General features: G+C 44.5%; 1 protein-coding gene across 1 annotated transcript in view; it reads left to right on the forward strand.

Moving 5' to 3' along the window:
• The window catches only part of SH3RF2 (SH3 domain containing ring finger 2), a 151,685-nt gene extending 133,572 nt beyond the window's left edge, over nucleotides 1-18,113 (forward strand). The window contains exon 11 of the mRNA XM_004008919.5: nucleotides 14,975-18,113. The gene's annotated coding sequence lies outside the window, so the exon portion shown is untranslated. The remainder of the gene's footprint in view (nucleotides 1-14,974) is intronic.
• Nucleotides 18,114-19,073: the final 960 nt, after the last annotated feature.

Here is a 19,073-nt window from a genome sequence, read left to right on the forward strand (position 1 = left end):
AGTCTTTACTTCCACTGATTTCTTCTATTTGGGGCAGACTAGATGTTTCCCTGGGTTGCAGGATAAGGTAACAATGTTATGGGGAGGGTGGCAATCCAGAGCTGGGTGGGGGTTCCTTCTAGAGGGAAGTGTCTGTAAAAAGGGACTGGACAAATAAAGTTGGAGAGGAAAGGGAATAAGAAGGAGGAGATGATGAGAATGAGAGAGAAAGACAGAGGGTTAGGGAATGAGTCAGGGAAGAAGACCAAAGAGAAGATCAACCTTGACACTCTTGGCAGGTGGGGAAAGAAGGGCGGAGTCTGCAAAGCTAGGTAACCCCACTAAGATGGGGGCTGACTGAGTGGGACAGCCAGGCAGAGCCTTGTAAACAAGGCTAAAGGGCAGCCCAGGGAGCAGAGACAATGTTGTAAGACAAACCATTAATTCTCATTAAACTTAATTATTGTGATTTAACATTTATTGCATGCCCATCAATGTGGGCACTTCAGTGCATGAATGCCATTTACTACTAAGCCTGGATATCATTTAAAAAAAAAGTCAAGTCTAATTAGACCTTCTCCCTGGACATTTCTTAAAGATACTGGGATTAAAAACATTTATCTTTTACATACCAACCACACACTTGGCAAATTGAATTATCCAGACTTTTCCAGACCTTCGTAAAACACAAACAAAACCATCATCCTGCCAAGAACTACTGCACATGTCAGACCTTTGGGGTCTCTAGGGCCAGTGTGGCAACACGTTCTGGTGCTTCTGTGAGATACTGACCCATGTCTACTCCACAAAATCGTCACCCCAACTGCATGATTCAGTGAGGTGGAAAATAGTCATCCAGACAGAGAAATGAAGAAAAGTCACCAAGGCAGGCAGGCATCGTATGATTTGTCAAAATATGAGTACCTACCCCTCGTATTTACCCCAAAAAGTACTCGCAATGAGTTTAGTAATCTGCCCCCAGAGCAGCAGACATGTGACCTGCCCAGACAACCAAATATTTACTCTGCGCCTCAGTAGCACTGGAGCCAGTTACTTTTTAACTGTTGTGGCTGAAAAGCAGGTTTGAGTGTAATGAAGACACAATCCACGCCCTCCGAATGAAACAGAATATTCATTCCATTGCCCACAATCTCTACAGAGTGACCTTTCTGAGAATTGTAAGCAATGCCAGACTGGCCACTCCCATTCCATCCAGCCCCCTTTCCCCTGCTCAGCAGCAGACTCCCTCCCTCCCAAACAAATCCCACCTCTGCCGCGTCACCTGAGGATTTGAAAAGGATGGTGCAAGCTGAACTCGCTGCCACTCCCTGTCATTTGCTCCATCACCCTGTTGGACACTACATCCTCTGCTATAATGTCCGCCATAGCCTTATAAGGCAAATGTAACTCTTCCAGTTATAGAGCCTGGGAAGCTGAGGCTTGGAGGGTAACCGCAGACAGTGGCAGAGCGAGCTTGAGAGCTGCCCTCACTCTGAGTTCAAGCTATCTAACTTCAGAGCCCAATTGGGACTGTGCTCAATGAACCAAAAGACCAGCCTTGGTGGCAGCTCACCGCCTTCAGACCATAGAGAGGAGGCACAGTGCGGCGGCCACAGTTGCCGGCTCTGCTGCACACAGACTAGGTCCAGTCCTCACTTGCCACGTGCTAGCTGTGTGATGCTGGGCAAGCTACCTGACTTCTCTAGGCCCTGCCCTCTTACAAGCCATGATAATAGTGCCAGCCTCACTGGGTAACTGTGAGGGTTAACTGAGGTAACACAAAGTGACTGAAGTCATGCTGGTACATAGTGAATACCTGAAAAAGGTTAGCCTTGAATGTTTTTAAGGAAGTGGGCTATTGAAATTCCAGGCAAGAAAGTCTAAATAAGGGCCTGCCCAGGGCTGTGGTGCTAAAAGGAGACCAAGTAACCTAGTCATGGAGGTCAAGACACAGTCTAAGCTGAGTCCTGAAGGACAGGAAAGAGTCAGGCAGGCAAAAGGATGGGAGAAAGGGTGTCCAAGCGGGGTAAGAAGCACTGGCAATGGGTTTAAATGTAGCAACCAAGTCAAGTTCTCTTGTCCCCAAGCACAAAGAATCCACTCCTGTGTGGAACATCCCAGGGATCCCAGGTGGGTGTGGAACACCTCACGTCTGAAGCTAGACATTCCTGTGAGAACTCTGTACCCTCGGCCAAGACTCGGAGGCCCTAGAAGAGGTCCACCTTCACCCTGTGATCAGCCCTGACACCTCAGTGCAAGGAAAGCTGCTGTGGGCAGGCTGTGCTGGGGCAGGAACGGGAGGCGGGGGGACACCTGAGAGATGAAGGAGGGGCGCAACCAGTTGAGGACAGACTCTGAGGACCACACTTGAGAAAATGGTTGCCGTAAGCAGCTAGTGGTAAAGAAACCTGCCTGCCAGTGCAGGAAACATGAGACCTTCAATTCCTGGGTCAGGAAGATCCCCTGGAGGAAGGCATGGCACCCACTCCCATATTCCTGCCTGGAGAATCCCATGGACAGAAGAGCCTGGTGGGCTACAGCCCGTGGGGTTGCACAGAGTCAGACACGACTGAGCACGCACACACAAAACAGCATCAAGGTCCTCACTTAAAGCCTGTCTCCTTCCCAGCTGGCGTGGGACCAGCTACACTTCCTCCCCCGCCCACTCCCATAGACAGAGCTTCTGCAGGAAGATTTTAAAGCAGTGGTCCCACCTATGACTCAGTGAGAGGCCGAACTAAATCACTGACTTCTGACTCAGATTTTCAGCTTCCCTGGGACTTTCAGAAAGTCCGTCTACATCAGGCCCGCATTCCTGATGGGCAGCCATCCAGAGGGAGCTGCGTCAAGGTCAAGATTTCAGTGAAATGGACACGTGCTCTTCAATTTGCCTTGACCCCAGCAGCCTGCTTCACTCACTCACATACCTGCACCTGTGTGTTCCCCTCCAGACTATGTTCCACTTCATCTCAGAAGCATCTTAAACCCCTTCCACGTAGAGCTGGGTCCCCAGATATCAGCTGATCCAGGCGCACAGGTCTCAGGAGCATAATGGTCCCTGCCAGGGCCCTACAGGATGCTGTTCAGTACTTTTGGGGTGGGGACTAGGCATATGTGTTTTCAACAAGCTCCCCAGGTGATTCAGAGGTACATAACAAATGAGAGAAAGTTCACCTTTCTTAAATGGTATAGCAGTGCTGACATTTGGCTCTGACATTCAGCAGGAATGTGGTCACACTGGTTGTCAATATATTGAAAGCGTCCTGTACTGATAGGTGAATAGTAGATTCTCTGAGCTCCCCAGGGCTCTCCCCGCTCTCACACCCTGGCTCTTTGTCCAGGTCCTCCCCATCGCTGTCCTGTCCAAAAGCTAAGGCCAGCTGCAGTTGAGACCCGCAGCAATGAAACCCTTCTTCATTCTGATTAGCTAATACCTATGACATACTGGGCTTCCCTGGTGGCTCAGACAATAAAGACTGCATGCAGTGCAGGAAACCTGGGTTTTACCCCTGGTTGGGAAGATCCCCTGGAGAAGAGAATGGCTACCCACTCCAGTATTCTTGCCTGGGACATCCCACGGACAGAGGAGCCTAGGGTCACAAAAAGTCAGACACGACTGAGCAACTAACACTTTCACTATGTCATAATGATTCTGAAATGTCTGGACTGTTACCCTGTTGTACAGAGTAAGGCCCAGAGAGGTCACTCAGAAGTTGAGAGCACTACTATCAAGCCCAACACTCTTCCTGGGCCCCATCCTGGCCACTGTTCAGCCCTTAACATTTGCCTTAGTAGGCCCTCAGCTGAAGCAAGGAGCTGACTTGGAGGACAGGTGTTTCGAGGCCTGTTCACCTGTCTTTTTCAGCTAAGAGTTTCCTAGGTGTAAATGATAAACTTCAGTGTCCCAGCTCCTCTGGTCTCATACAGGCAGGTAAGGAAGCATGTACTTGACTTCAACAAGATGAACAGGCCCCCACCTTGATCCTCTCACTGCCTCTTCACACAGGCCAGCCCCACAGAGTCCGACTCCCTTCCCAGGGAGCAAGCAGCTGAAGCAGGCAGGATAACAAGGGCCTCTCCAGCTGGGAGCACGTGCTTAACAAGCTGGGCCCTCCCGGGGCAGCAGCTGCTGCCACTGAGGCTTCTCTCGCTTATGTCTTGAGAGTGAAGGCCCCAGTTCCCCCTCAGGTTGAGTGAAGGGAATGTTAGCACTTGCAGAAACCTCTTAGGTGATCGTGAAAGACAGTCACTCAACAGGCAGGACCAAGTTGGGGAATTAACTCCAGAGAGCCTTACAGCAGGTTGGCGTCATTGAGGATAAAGCTCACAAGGACGTTTTGCCTGAAATAGAACAATGTTAAATGATGATCAAGCCATCTGCTGTTTGCCAAGCTGTAGTATCGTGTCCTAGACCAGAGCAGAAACAAAATGTTCCCAGGAAGCCCTTCCGCTGATCGACCTACACTTTGACAAATGGAAGGCAGCAGAGGTGGGATCAAAGATGATGGGATGGAGGGCATGGAGGAGCATTGCAGATTCACCCATCAATCCATCCAACAGCAGTTAATTCACCACACACCCTGGCCCAGGCTCTATGAGAGGCAACGAGGATAGAGTAAACAGGATAGATAAAATACATATGGCCCCCACAGAATGGTGTTTCTTACTACTTCTTTTCTGAATCTGGGCTCCTTTCTGCTTTTCTCCCCTTTTATAATTAAATGTCCTATGCTGGTAAGTCGCTTCAGTCGTGTCCGACTGTGCGACCCCATAGACGGCAGCCCACCAGGCTCCCCTGTCCCTGGGATTCTCCAGGCAAGAACACTGGAGTGGGTTGCCATTGCCTCCTCCAATGCATGAAAGTGAAAAGCGAAAGTGAAGTCGCTCAGTTTACTCAGTCATGTCCGACTCTTAGCCACCCCATGGACTGTGGCCTACCAGGCTCCTCTGTCCATGGGATTTTCCAGGCAAGAGTACTGAAGTTGGGTGCCAGCGCCTTCTCCGAAATGTCCTATAGACATAATTATATAGGATCATGAAACCAGTAATCATATATCTACCACCTAGCTTTTTAAAAAATAATTGAAACTTGCTGTGTGCTTCTCCCAGTTTCATTCCTTCCTTCCCCACCTCCCACTTCCCTCACAACCTCTATCCTGAATCCCATGTTTATCATTCCCATGTTTATATCCCACTCATGTACCATATGGAACTTTCAGCACAGCTCATAGAGGTACTCAGTAAACACTAGTCAAAGAAGATATTGCAACCTGAGGCCATACACACCCAGCCTGAATATTTAAACTCCCATCTGGTTACTGTCACTGGGACTCAAACGCTTTGATTTATTGCTGGGATTTGAGATTTTGATGCACTGGCATGTCTGATTTTGAGGCATTCTAGTTTAAAGGGGTTTTTACAAGAATTCTTCCAAGTACAGCTGCTTTAGGAGACCCTGTTGCTCCTGAATAAGGAAAATATGGGCTGTGACTGTGCCTACATTCCTTGAATATAGGGTTTTCAACACAGCTCTCCTCTGCACCTTGCCTGGAGCCTCTGGGTAGCCAACTGCAGAAACCAGAGTAGCTTCTCAGATTCTGAAACTAAAACACATCTTGCTGCTGCTGCCAAATCCTTCCAAGAACTTCATGAAATGCTCAGAGAAAAATTATCTTTGTCCACAGACTACAGATCAAGAAACTGAGACTCAGGATGTTTCAGCAAATTGACTAAGGTCACATAATGAGTTTGAAATGGAAGGGAGACTACTAACTCTCATCCAGTGATAATTGTTACCATTTACTGAGCACCTGCTGTGTACCAAGCACTGTACATGTGGCATGCCATTCAATCCTACCCAACCCTATGATGGCAGGTACTGCTGTTATTCCATTTTAGAGAGTAGAATTATGGCCCAAAGGTCAAACGATCTGTCCAAGGTAACAAGGACTAGAACCCAGAACTCTTAAATCCAAACCTTAATCTTAAGTCACCATGTCCCAAGCATCCCTGGTGGCTCAGTGGTAAAGATTCTGCCTGCCAATGCAGGAGACACAAGTTCAATCCCTGACTCAGAAAGATCCATTAAAAAAAAAGAAAAAAAAAGTCATCATGTCCCTCTTCTTCAGTGGCAACTGTAAACACACAACATGTTGAAGTTGGAGAGGATGCAAAATGTGTGTGTTCTGCAGAAACCACAGGGATGAAGATGGAGATGGGAGTGGGGGGATGGTTTAACTCGGGGTGAAGCCCTCCCAGAGAATTAGTCTATGGGTCTTACCAACCAAGAAGTAGGGGTGGGAAAGAAGGTGACTGAGAATATTCTGTACAGAGATATCTGAGAAGCACATCTACCCCTGTTGCAAGGGCGGCCAGGCACAGCCAACTTGAAAAAGAACCAAAGCTTGCAATGTGGTTCTGGATCATTGACATCAGAACATGATGATCATTCTGCAGTCTCTAGATCTCTCCCTCTTCATGAGTCTATTTCTGGTTTTGCCTGTCCTCACTCTAAATAATATACAGTTCAGAAGAAGGGGGTTATGATTTCCAAAATGACCCCCACTTTCATCTTCTCTGTGGGAACAAGAGGACTCAGAGAGCTGACATCTTCCAGTGTTCCATGCTGATATTTATCCAAAGTTCAAAGGCAATTGCTTTGGGGGAGTAAATACACACTCACAGATGCAAGCTAATTATGCAAATAGGGTCACTGCTGGATGGACAAGAGCTGCAGTCTGGTAAAGACTAAATCGATGCCAGCCAAGACCCGGAGAGAAAGGCAAAACACATTTGCAAAGGCCACTCTGTGTATCCTTGGTTAATGCTGTTAGAAACCATGCTAGTGTGACCGACTGACTTGATGAAGGCCATCTGCAATGTCAGACTTTGACTGCTGTAGGCCACACATGTCCTAGAGGCCAGAGCCATCCTAACACCTTTCCCATGAAAGCAAGGACTCCTCCCTGGACCATCCAAGTGGACTGTGAGAACTATTTGCAGTCAGGAGACCCACAAATTAGCAAAAGCAAGCTTGAATCAAAACATAAGGAGGCAGCAAAAACACCTGAAGGACCAAAGAAGAATTCAAATAAATATCACCTTCAAAGGATCATACCTAGATTCCCACCCCATTCTTGCCTGGTCATTGGGAGATGTTTTTCTTCTCTGTCTAGAAGAGACCCAAATGACCACACTCCCTGAGGAAGACATGGTAGTCACTACTCAAGAGTGATGGCAGCAGCTTCCATGACAAAGGACAGAGCGGTCAAACAGAGGGGATCATACTATATGGAAGGGAAGGCTTCTTTTAGATATCAGAACCACATTTCCAAATACTCCATCCTGCATGTTCTATTTATAAATTGAATTCTTTTTTAAGCTTACATTCAATTTAGATGTTGGCATATTTGATAGCTTGGACCTTCTTCATGGAAACCTCCAGTAAAGAACTAAATTTTAAAACATCAGTCAACAGGGATTAACTATTCTAGCTGTGGTCCCAATCCACTGGAACTTAACAAGATATGGAGAAACAACAAAACATAATAGCTAGAGTGGTGGGTTTTGGAATCAGATTATCTGGGGTTTGGCCCCAGCTTGTCACTTACTAGTTACGTTTCCTTTGGCAAATGACTAAAACAACTTGGAAAAGTTACCACACCTCCCTAAACCTGCTTTTTCATCTATAAAATGGGAATCAGAATCTCCACCGCATAGGATTCTCAGGATTAAACGAGATCCTGCATGTACAGCCCCGATTGTGGTATGCAGTACATCAAAGTATTCAATAAACGGTAGCTATTACCCATACATACATAGAGAGGCACAATTCAGAAATGGAGTATAAGAAAGAGCCAGTCTCGATCAAACAGACAGATGTGCGAGAAAGGAGTGATGAAGTGGGGTTTTTGGTTTGTTTTTATTTTTTTTAATATGAACCATTTTTCATTTTATTGCTTCCCTGGTGGCTCAGACAGTAGTCTGCCTGCAATCAGGGAGACCAGGATTTGATCCCTGGGTTGGAAAGCTCCCTTAAAGAAGGAAATGGCAATCCACTCCAGTATTCTTGCCTGGAAAATCCCATGGACAGAGGAACCTGGCAGGCTACAGTCCATAGGGTCGCAAAGAGTCAGACACAACTGAGCAAAATCATATATTTACTACAATATTGCTTCTGTTCTGTGTTTTCAGTTTTTTGGCAACAAGGCATATGGGATCTTAGCTACCCAACCAGGAATCGAACCCACACCCCCTGCATTGGAAGGCAAAATCTTAACCACTGGACCAGCAGGGAAGTCCTAGAAGGAATGTTTTAGTTGTCAGGAGAGCTCCACTGAGCAGAAAGAGATTCTGAAAGACGGTAGCATGGAAAATGGCTATTACATAGAGAGGAAACCACCTGGGTTTTAGAATCACATGTCCCTGGGCTCAGATCCTGGCCCTACCACTTTGTGGTTGTCTAATCTTGAACCAAGTTAACTAACCTCTCTGGGACTTTCTTTACTCATCTGAAGTGTGAAAACAATAATCAGCACTTCACAAAGTCATTGGGAAGATGAAGTAAGACATAGGCCAGGTGCTGGTGTGCAAAAGGGACCCTAGCAGTGAATTTTGCAGTTATGACAAAGGCGTGATGGCAAGATCAGGAGAAATGCTAGAATAAGAATAGATCCTTCTAGCTGCCATTCATTACACGTGTACTAAATGCCAGGCATTGGTCTAATCCCTTAGGGCAGGGGTCCCCAACCTCCAGAATCTATCTAATGCCTGATGATCTGAGGTGGAGCTGATGTAATAATAGTGGAAATAAAAGTGAAAGTCACTCAGTCATGTCCGACTCTTTGTGACCCCATGGACTCTATAGTCCATGGAATTCTCCAGGCCAGAATACTGGAGTGGGTAGCCAGTTCCCTTCTTCAGGGGGATCTTCCCAACTCAGGGATCGAACTCAGGTCTCCCACATTGCAGACGGACTCTTTCCAAGCTGAGCCACCAGGAAACCCAAATAATAACGGAAATGAAGTGCACAGTAGATGTAATGCACTTGATTCATCCCAAAATGATCCCCCTGCACCTAAATCATGGAAAAATTGTCTTCCACAAAACTGGTCCCTGGTATCAAAAAAGGCTGGGGGCCACTGCCTTAGAGGCTTGTTACAGGGAGGTTACAAACATAGTGAAGCAGGTGACCTGGATTCAAATCCAGACTCTGCGTCTCTTCCCTGTATTACCACGGAAAAGTCATTTAATCTTCCCAACCTCTGGTCCCCTTGTTTGTAAAATGCAGGTTCTAATTGTGCTTTCTTTGATGGTTTGGTGGGGAGTAAATGAGATAAGGGGCGTGAAGTCACTAGCACAATGCCCAGCTCATAGAAAACACTCTGTGATGTTAGCTGTCATGACTATTTACACATGCCTTTTCACACTTAACCTTCACAACAATCCCATGAGTTGGGTGTTATTGTCCCCTATTGTAGATCAGATCTGAGGCTCTGAGGATCAATCACTTGTCTAAGGTCACATAAAGGAAGCAGTGGGGCTGGCTCTGCAAGACTAGAAAATCTCAGCGTCTTTGTTCTTTTCACTTTTCAGATCAGCTGGTGAATGGTGCCAGGGTTGAGGCAATATGACAGTTATTTTTAAAAGCATCTCATGCCATAACTCTCATCAGTCCTTTGTCTTCTGGTTGTCCCTACACCTTACCTCCCATCTGTTGAAGGTCTGAGGTTTAAGGTTGTGTATGACCCTGAATGCAGCTAGTGAGCACCTTGGTGTGGCCCCTCCGGGGACTTGCAGCCTCACAAGGTTGACAAGGTTTATGAAATGTCCATTCTGATTTGCAAACAGGTCTGACACAGACATGCTTCCAGCTGGCTGGTGATTTCGATAACAACCCCTCCTCCTTGGTGCCAATTAACAGAAATTAAATGTCCCTGGCACACTTTGTAATTCAGGAAATGTATGTGCTGATTAGTCAAACCCCTGCTGGACATGCCATTATGACCAAGGGGCTCCAGGCCAACATCCCAGCTCTCACTCCATCTCCATTTAAAGTCACAGAATGTTTTCTTCCTGGGTAGAAATCAATGTCACCTCATTCACTTATTCATTCATCTTCATTCAACAAATATTGAGCATCTACTGTGTGTGAGGTTTTGTTCCATACAGTTCACAACAGTGAACAAAGCAAAGCAAGTAATAGTCCTGCCTCCATGAAGGGCAATAAATGGAAAATGATTAAACACACAGCATTATTTCTATATGACAGATGCTATGAAGGAAACAAGCTGGTGGGACAGACAATGACTGGGAGGTATGAGTGACATTAGGTAGAGTGGACAACAAAGGTTTCTCCAAGGAGGCCAGCTTTGAACCGAGATTCGAAGACTGAAAACTCAGACATGCACAGTGACGAGATGAACAGGAACAAGCTCAAGGTGTCAAGGAAATTCATTCATTTATCAAACATTTTTGGTCATCAATCAATTATGTGTTGAATGAACAACTGGAGAATAAATGAATCCTCCCTTTTCCTGCCAAGAAGGATCTTCACAGGACGAATGAACTTAAAGGAGATGCCACTAACTTAGAGGCAATTTGCTTCCCTTTTCTTCGGCCCCATTTCATCCCTCAAACAAGGGGCTTGGATCAGGTATTAGCATTCCAGGACTGCAGGATCATAAAAACTCACCTTCCAAAGGGACTGGCCCTCGCAGCTCTTTAAAGCCACGACTCTGCAGCATGCAAAAAGCAATCTCATTTTTCTAAGTGGTCAAATGGTTGTTTGGAATTATGTAGACAAGGCATGAAATGTCATCTGCTTTGTTATCATTAGGATACATTTATTGAATTCCCATGCCCACGTACTCATTCCAAGAATACTTATTATCAGTTGCCAGCCTCCCTTTCCCCTTCCCTCCCTTCCTCCTTCCCCCTCCCCACCCCCAGCTCCTTCACCCTCTTCCGCTCTCCTCTCTCTGGGATAGCAATGAACAGCCCAGGCTATAGAATCAGAACACCCATTGTACCTCAAATGTGACTCACTATGTCACTCTGGGTAAGTCACTGCACCTCTCGAAGTCCCAGTTTTCTCATCTATATAGTGAGAATAATAATAGAGGCCATCTCATGACAATCATATAAAGTATAATTACTGAGCTATTGTTATCCTCATTTTGTTGATTAGGATATAAGATTTTAATAACTCTATTTAGGTTTTTAATGCAAAAGAAACTCCAGTAATGAGTGTGATCATGAGCCAGTTTAATGGTCTGTATCCACCTGTATGGTTTTCCGTTCTTTGAGATAATCAAGAAGCAGGATTTTAATACATAACCTTGAAGAGGTCGCTTAATTTATAGCAATGCTTTTGAGCCAGTAATGAGAGACAGACCCGCTGCCTTGTGCCAGACACTCTTTTGTGTGCTTTACTTATATTGACTGATATTTTTAAATTTTCATCTTTTGTTTATTTTAATGGGAAGATAATTACTTTACAATGTTGTGTTGGTTGCTGCTGTACAACAGTGTGAATCAGCTGCGTGTATACATATGTCCCCTCCCTCTTGAGCCTCCCACCTCCCTATCCCAGCCCTCTAGGCCATCAGAGAGCACAGAGCTGAGCTCCCATCAGCTATCTGTTTCACACACAGTAGTGTATATGTCAATCCTGCTCTCTCATTTCATCCCACCTTCTTCCCCCACTGTGTCCACAAGTCCATTCTCCACATCTGCATTTCTATTTCTACTCTGAAAATAGGTTCATCGGCACCATTTTTCTAGAACAAGACAAGGGTGCCCACTCTCACCACTCTTACTCAACATAGTTCTGGAAGTCTTAGCCATGGCAATGAGAGAAGAAAAAGATATATTGACTGATTTTAAAATCTCACCATAACCAGACAAAGTAAACACTATCACTACGCCCATTTTACAGATAAGGAAACTAAGACCTAGAGAGATTAAATAGTTCCCATGGGGTCACACAGCTGGGACTTGGTGGAGCTTGGGAATAAATCCAGGCAACTGGACTCTAGTGTTCACTGGAAGCTACTTGCCACCTCATTTAAGATGAGACACCAACGTTTTCCTGCAGACATCAGGGTTTTCTACTTCAGGTAGACCTGTCCCCTGATCACTTAATAAACGAAGAATCATCACCTGCCTAATCCTAAAGCCCCTGGCCTGTAGATACAGGACTGATATGAGCTGCTACCCGGTATAGCACAATGCCTGCCACCGGTAAATTCACACCTCCTGCCACTGATGGGATTTTGAGGTGTCTATTAAGATGTCAGTGGATCCTAGAGTTGAAGTTCTTTCTATATCACTTAGCACAACCTGGAAGGTCAGATTCATGTGGCAGTCAGCCCTCGATTGGCAGTTATTTCCTATCACTACCCTGTCCCTGTGCTGACTCTTAGAAATGCTACATCACAATAAAGGTACTTAAAGAGCTAACAAACAGCTACTACTCCCTTGAGATCAAGAAGCAGTCGACGCAAATCACCTTGCCTGCAGTCTCAGAGGGATATGCCCCCAGATGCTGATGTCAGGCCTGATGTGCAGACCAAAGCAGTCATTTCTGGGCCCACTGTGATAGCTATGGGTTGACCCATTTCCAAAGGCAGGTGCCCAGCTTCAGAGCCAGTACCCACTTAGGCAAAGATAAAAGAAGCAGGATATGACTAACACAGGCACTTTCCCTTTTAAGGACTAAAAGTTGTGAAGTTACTTGGTGATCCAATGGTTAAAACTCTGTGCTTCCAATGAAGGGGGCATGAGTTTGACCCCTGGTCAGAGAACTAAGATCCCGCTTGCTGTATGGCATGGCCAAAAAAGATAATAATAAAAAATTTTAAATAATAAATAAAAGTTGTGAACAGCAGGCTGAAACTCCTGCCCATGTTTGGGGGTGGACAATGGAGACAGCGTAACTCCAGATCCTGTGTAACTGATTATCTTGATGGGAGGCAGACTCTGTATTTATGCCTGCTTCTCCCTCTGAATAAGAAGCAGTCCCATTAAGCCCCTCATGGCTCTTACCTGCTGTTATGGTGAGTGAAGCACATCAACAAAGGAGTAAGTCCTGCAATTCACTGGCAGGCCCTGAGAGGGTATAAAAGCTCAGTGGTTAGCCCAGATGTGGCTGCCTGCTTGAAAGCTCAGCCTCCTTCAGTACACTCTGTCTCTGTAACAACAAATCATAGTTTGGCCTTTCAAGAGTTGGGAGTTCGAGTCAGACTCCCCAGATTGCTGTTTCCCGTAAACTTTGCTTGCAAGATCCAACTGTCCCATGTCACCCTGAAAAGAATGAGGCTGTGATCATCACTAAAGTTTCCCCAAAGAGAAAACTGGCTTGTTAAATCAGCAGGAGTCCTTGGATAGAAAAGAAATCAGGCTCCAAAGGAAAGACATTGGACAGGAGATGGAAAATTCCCTCTCCTACTTATGTCCTGTTCTACTAGGTTTTCGTGGAACTCACTTGTGGACAATCCTGAGCCTGGGTCTTTTAGAAAACAAGTCTTTCTCAATGTTCTGGGACCACTTTCCCATTACCCTCTTAGTTTTCTCCTGTCCCCCTTCAGCATAGTCGGTTGGGACTTCATTTGCGTTCAGAAGGGCCAAGAGCCAAGCACTGGCAGCAAAGTTGTAGAGAGCAGCCAGCTCCTGTGATGCCCATCCAAACCGCCTGCCCTCACCTGGACAAGGGAAAGCCGGAAGTGTTGGCTGCACTTCCTCCTGAATGTGCTCAGGAAGAGAAGAGGCCCCAAGGGACACACAGGGAGGGGAGGACATTGGCTACATGTGTGGGGGTTATAGGGATGCGGGTTGAGTTTGGAAATCAAAATACAATATTTCAGGCTTTGGAGAAATTCTGAGGCCTTGTGAATTTTAAGTTATTTGAAATAATTTCAGATATCTGTAAGTGTTGCTAAAAATGTACAAGGGATTCCTGTATACCCTTACTAGGTTCCCTAGATATTAACATTTTCCTATGTATGTTTTGACCCTCTCTTTTAAATATGTATATACATATATACTAATTAAATGTCAAATTAAAATTTAATATAAATTATATATAATCTTTCCTAACCATTTGAGAGCAAGCTAAAAATGTTCATTGTCCCCTAAAATATTTCAGTGTATATTTTCTAAAAACAGGGATGTTACCTAACCACAATATAATTCCAAAATCAAGAAATTAACCTTGATATGGCACTATTAACTAATCTACAGCTCTTATCCAATTGTCCTATTCCTTTACAGAGAAGAAAGGTTTTAATGTCCTGTCTAGGATCCTATCCAGGACCACACATTTGTCTCTTTAGTTTCTTTTCATCTGGAACAGTTCCTTGAGTCATTGTCTGCTATGATCCTGGCATTTCAAAGAACATAGGCCATTTATTTTACAGAATGTCTCTCAATTAGGGTTTGCCTGGTATTTCTTCATCAAAAGATTCAGATTGTTCATTTTTGGCAGTAATGGATAATAATCCTTACAAGTAATCAAATAGGAATCCTTGAGTCTATACTATGAGAGAGAAGGAGGAACTCTTCCTGACATAGAGTCCCAGCTACAAAATATAGAAGGAATGATGGAATTTTATTAAAATCACCATTTGGTAACCACTACAGTAGCCACTGGCTTGGGCAAGAGTCACCCATGGATATTAAAAGTAGTAGGTAAAAGCCTGAAGAGCTCAGAGTATCTCCTCCAAAGATACTTATTAATCAAAGTGGAAAATAGCAACTTGATAGTGGAGAATGCTGGTAAACAACCACCTTAACCCAAAGATCAAGTTGGCATCCACAGAAATGGGAAAATAGAGAGTATGTGTCTCCTGATATGATGAATGGACAACACCATATCTCTCTTGTGAAATTTAAAGACATATTACTTCCCAAACAACTTAAAAATGTTAAAGAACTGTAGTTGGAACCGGGCTGCATTTACACACAATAGATTCTGAAATCCTTTTCACCTTCACAGATCCCGCCTTGGAAATCTTCCTTGGAGGAGTAGTAATAACGGGATGCTGAAGAGAACAAACCTTCTGCTTGGATGGAAACTCCTCAGTGCAGAGTTCTGGGCCATGTGATACTCCTTGGACATCAGGGACGGTACAGGAATACCAATAGGCTGGTCTCCAAGACAGAAGGAGAATAGGAGAAAAAGTAAATCTGTCTTCCCACAATATCAATGGGTGGTGGGCCAGGCTGGAGGAAACACATGAGCCATGGGACATTACAGGTTACACAAAACCCTTGGCCCTCCTGTTTTTCTATTCTGCTGTCAAAGCCAAATTTCCTCTTGCCAATTTCTCACACCTTGGCACCTAACCGACAAATGAAAAGACCAGACATCAAATGCCTCCCAGAGTTGTGTCTGGCCTGTTGCTTCCAGCTCGGTTTAGACCAATGCAGGGGGGTGGTATCATAATCTCCTTCCAGGTGTTCAAGCCAGAGAGGCCAGTGCTTCTTCACAATGTCCCCAGCCTTCACCTCCTCCCTTGACCACACACGCTGCATCACTCCACTACATCTGCATTCTTTTCCATTCCAATTCCATTCTGTCTTTTCACCCTGACAATCTCTGATCCAGAAAGTTTTTGTTAGAAGCCCCACAGCATTGGCTTTATCTGCCAAACGGTAAGTGAGGAGGCAAGAGGCACAATGAGACCACAGAAAGGCTAATGCAGTGATGACATCTTCTCACACATGGTCTGTGAGGGTGCCACCAGTTGTCAGTCATCTCTTTCCTCTCAATGACCATGACTAAATGTTGGTTCCATTTTCTCTGGTGTCAATTTGGGTTTGGTTGGCTGCTCTTTAGCGTTGGAAGCAATGAATATGGAGATGCTGCCTTCAGATTCTGGAATCTACTTGTTACAGCCATGAAGCCCTACAGCTCACCTATAGATAGGTTTCAATGACTTCACTTTTCAGGGTACTCATAGAATGTCAGAGTTGGGAGGAATTTTAACTTTATACATGATATACCAAAACGTTAGGTATAGGTAAGCTGTCCATTCAAAAGCAAGTTGTATAAACTGGATTGGGGAAAACAATACACCTTCTAATTCCCAGAAACCATTAGTTCACGTTGGCTAATTATAAATATGTCCTCAAGGCTCTCTTGTTCAGATTTGCTTCTTCTTAGACTGGCCTTGGAGAAGGCACTGGCAACCCACTCCAGTACTCTTGCCTGGAAAATCCCATGGACGGAGGAGCTTGGTAGGCTGCAGTCCATGGGATGCTGAGTCGGACACGACTGAGCTCACTTTCACTTTTCACTTTCATGCATTGGGAAAGGAAATGGCAACCCACTCTAGTGTTCTTGCCTGGAGAATCCCAGGGACAGGCGAGCCTGGTGGGCTGCTGTCTATGGGGCCACACAGGGTCAGACACGACTGAAGCGACTTAGCAGCAGCAGCAGCAGCAGACTGGCCTCTGCCTCTCACATTTAGAACAGCAAGAAAGCACCATTTCCAATATTTACACATGCTGCTTTTTTCATCTCTGGAATCTTTTCACAGCTTACAGTTTCATGGAGGGTTTCATGAAGATTTAGCTTTTCCTTTGAACCTGCTTAGCCAGTAAAACAAATATTTTTTTTCCCCAAAGCACAAATTAAAGAACCTGATTTGTTCCCAGCCAAATTCAGAAGCTTAAGAAAAGCTTCCCCATTCCCTAAAGTTTTCATCTCTGGACTGTCAGCTTCAGAATATAGATTTCAAATGGCCATGAGTCAAAAGTGGTGGAGGTATGAGGAGGCAGATTCAGATGAATTTGAGTGACTAGAATGAGGTCAGGCCAGAAATGCACCTGAGAACAGTTTGCTAATCATTAGTTCTGAGTTTCATCTTCTGGAATTATTGCTTCTTATATTGGGTCAGGGGAGAGGGTATTGTTTAGAGGAAAAAAGAAGAAAGAGAAAACAGAAGAAGAGAAAATTTCCCCCTACCATGGAAATATCAGCAGATAATCTATAGACTCTTGTGTCTCTGCTTGTTTTTTCGGTACAGTGTTTTTTAATAGACCAAAAGAGAATCTTTATGAGGTAATATGTATGTGAATAATGTTTATAGAAGGGGTATTACATGTTAGTCATTATGGACAATTGTATAAATAAACCTTAGACATGTAAAATATATTATAAAAATTATTTTATAGAGCCAGGGACACTTTTCATATCTTTGTTCTAAAACATAGAGAGTTACAGGGCTGGCAGCTTATTTCTTTGTTAGTACATGCCACTAGAAAGCCAAAAGGTGTGGTGGGGTTTCATGTGTTTATTTTCTAGTTTTGTAATTTATAATGATCTGAATGGATTACTTTGAAATGTCTGTTGCTTATGTATGGGTATTGTTTGCCCACAAGGAGTTATCAGAGATCCTTTCCACATTTTGTATCTTAGAAAATCAAAAGGAATTTTCTAGTGAGATGAAAAATACATAGAAGAAGCGTCCACTGTTGGGTAACTCAGATTTGTACCACTGACAGTGTCTCGTAAGTCCGAGGAAATAGACAGCTCGAGATCAAGGTTGTTGTCTCTCACTTAAACACTGGATGTTGGATAACTTTTCTCCTGGGAAGGAAGCACAAATTTTTGTTAATTTCTTTCTTCATGAACTTGACAAGTTCTAGGGGAAATCAGAAGTCATGGCCCTTAAGCCACCTTGCTTCAAGACAACTCTCCACCATCCACTGTCAAAGAACCGTCCATGTATTAATTCTGTTTGATAGTCCATGATTCATTGGCAACGCTTTTAGAGCCCAAAGTTATACTTTCTTGGATTTGTGGCTCTAAAGAAGTGTTAAGTTTGCTCTACCGCCTGGGCTTATCAGAAGAAGCAAAGGGAAAGTGGTGGAAGTGGAGGGGGGCTTCCTTGTGGAGAGGTTCACTCACACCTCTAACCACCTCTGACCACAGCTGAGAGAAGCCCTGGGCCAGTAGCCAGTGCATGATCTGCCATCTGCTCTTCACACAGCGAGGGGTCATCATGTGAGAGTGGAGAGGTCACCCCAGTCTCCTTTGCCAAAATTTCATATTGTTCCCAGCTACAAGCTTGTGAAACGCAGTATGTGTTTTCGGTCAAAACAATAAAAGAGGTTTATTTTTCACTTAATAGACTCATCCCTCAGGCCTGTGTTTTTTTGTTTTTTTTTTTTCAGTAGCTGACTTGGAGAGGGGAGTACTTTATCATGTATTAAATGTCAACACTGAGCCTTTTATTGTTCCCAAAGGGCTTTGGCTACTGGCAGCTTCCCTGGACATCCAAAAGCAGGGCTGGGAGGAGAGGAGTGACTTTGTCAGACAGGAATTGACTATTTTCAGTGGGGATGACTGGAGGCAGAGTGAGTGACACTTCCTTTCCACACTCACCAGGCTGAGTTCACCTCCTTAGAATAAATCCCAGTTTGTAAAACCACAAGAGGACCAAGACAGCCTCTTGGCCAGAAACCTTCTCTGCTTGCTTAATGCACAGCCTCAGGAGTCTGACTGCCTGTCACCTGCTAGCTGTGTGGCCTTGGGCAAGTTACTTAACCTCTCTGTGGTTCTTGTCTGGAAAATGGAACTATTATAGCAGTTTCCTGAGGAATATTAAGGATTAAATGTCTTAAAATATGTAGAGTGCTTTGAATAGTGCCTGACACATACAAGCGCTCAATTCATGTTTTACCACCTTCATAATATTTGCCCTATCCACCAACCATTTATATCATCATTTACTTAATGTTCTTCTTCTAATTAACTTAATTTTAATCTAAAACTTGATAGAAAACTTTATATCCCAACTGTAAATGGAAAAGTATATCATTTACTATGAATATAAGGTAATAGTAAACAGTAATAGTAGCTAATATTTACCAAGTCCTTGCTCCTTTCTGAACATTGAGCTAAGTGTCTTGACTTGTTAAAATCCTCACAACCCTGTGAAGTTAGTACTGTCATTTTACAGAGGAAGACACTAAGGTACTGACAGATTTGCAAATTTGCCTGTAGTTACACAATTAGTAAATGAAGGAGGCAGTTCAGCTTCAGACCCCAGGGTCCTCAGCACTGCTCTATGCTGCCATGCTAACAA

The sequence above is a fragment of the Ovis aries genome, chromosome 5 (genome assembly GCF_016772045.2).
Source record: "Ovis aries strain OAR_USU_Benz2616 breed Rambouillet chromosome 5, ARS-UI_Ramb_v3.0, whole genome shotgun sequence".
Lineage (NCBI taxonomy): Eukaryota > Metazoa > Chordata > Mammalia > Artiodactyla > Bovidae > Ovis > Ovis aries.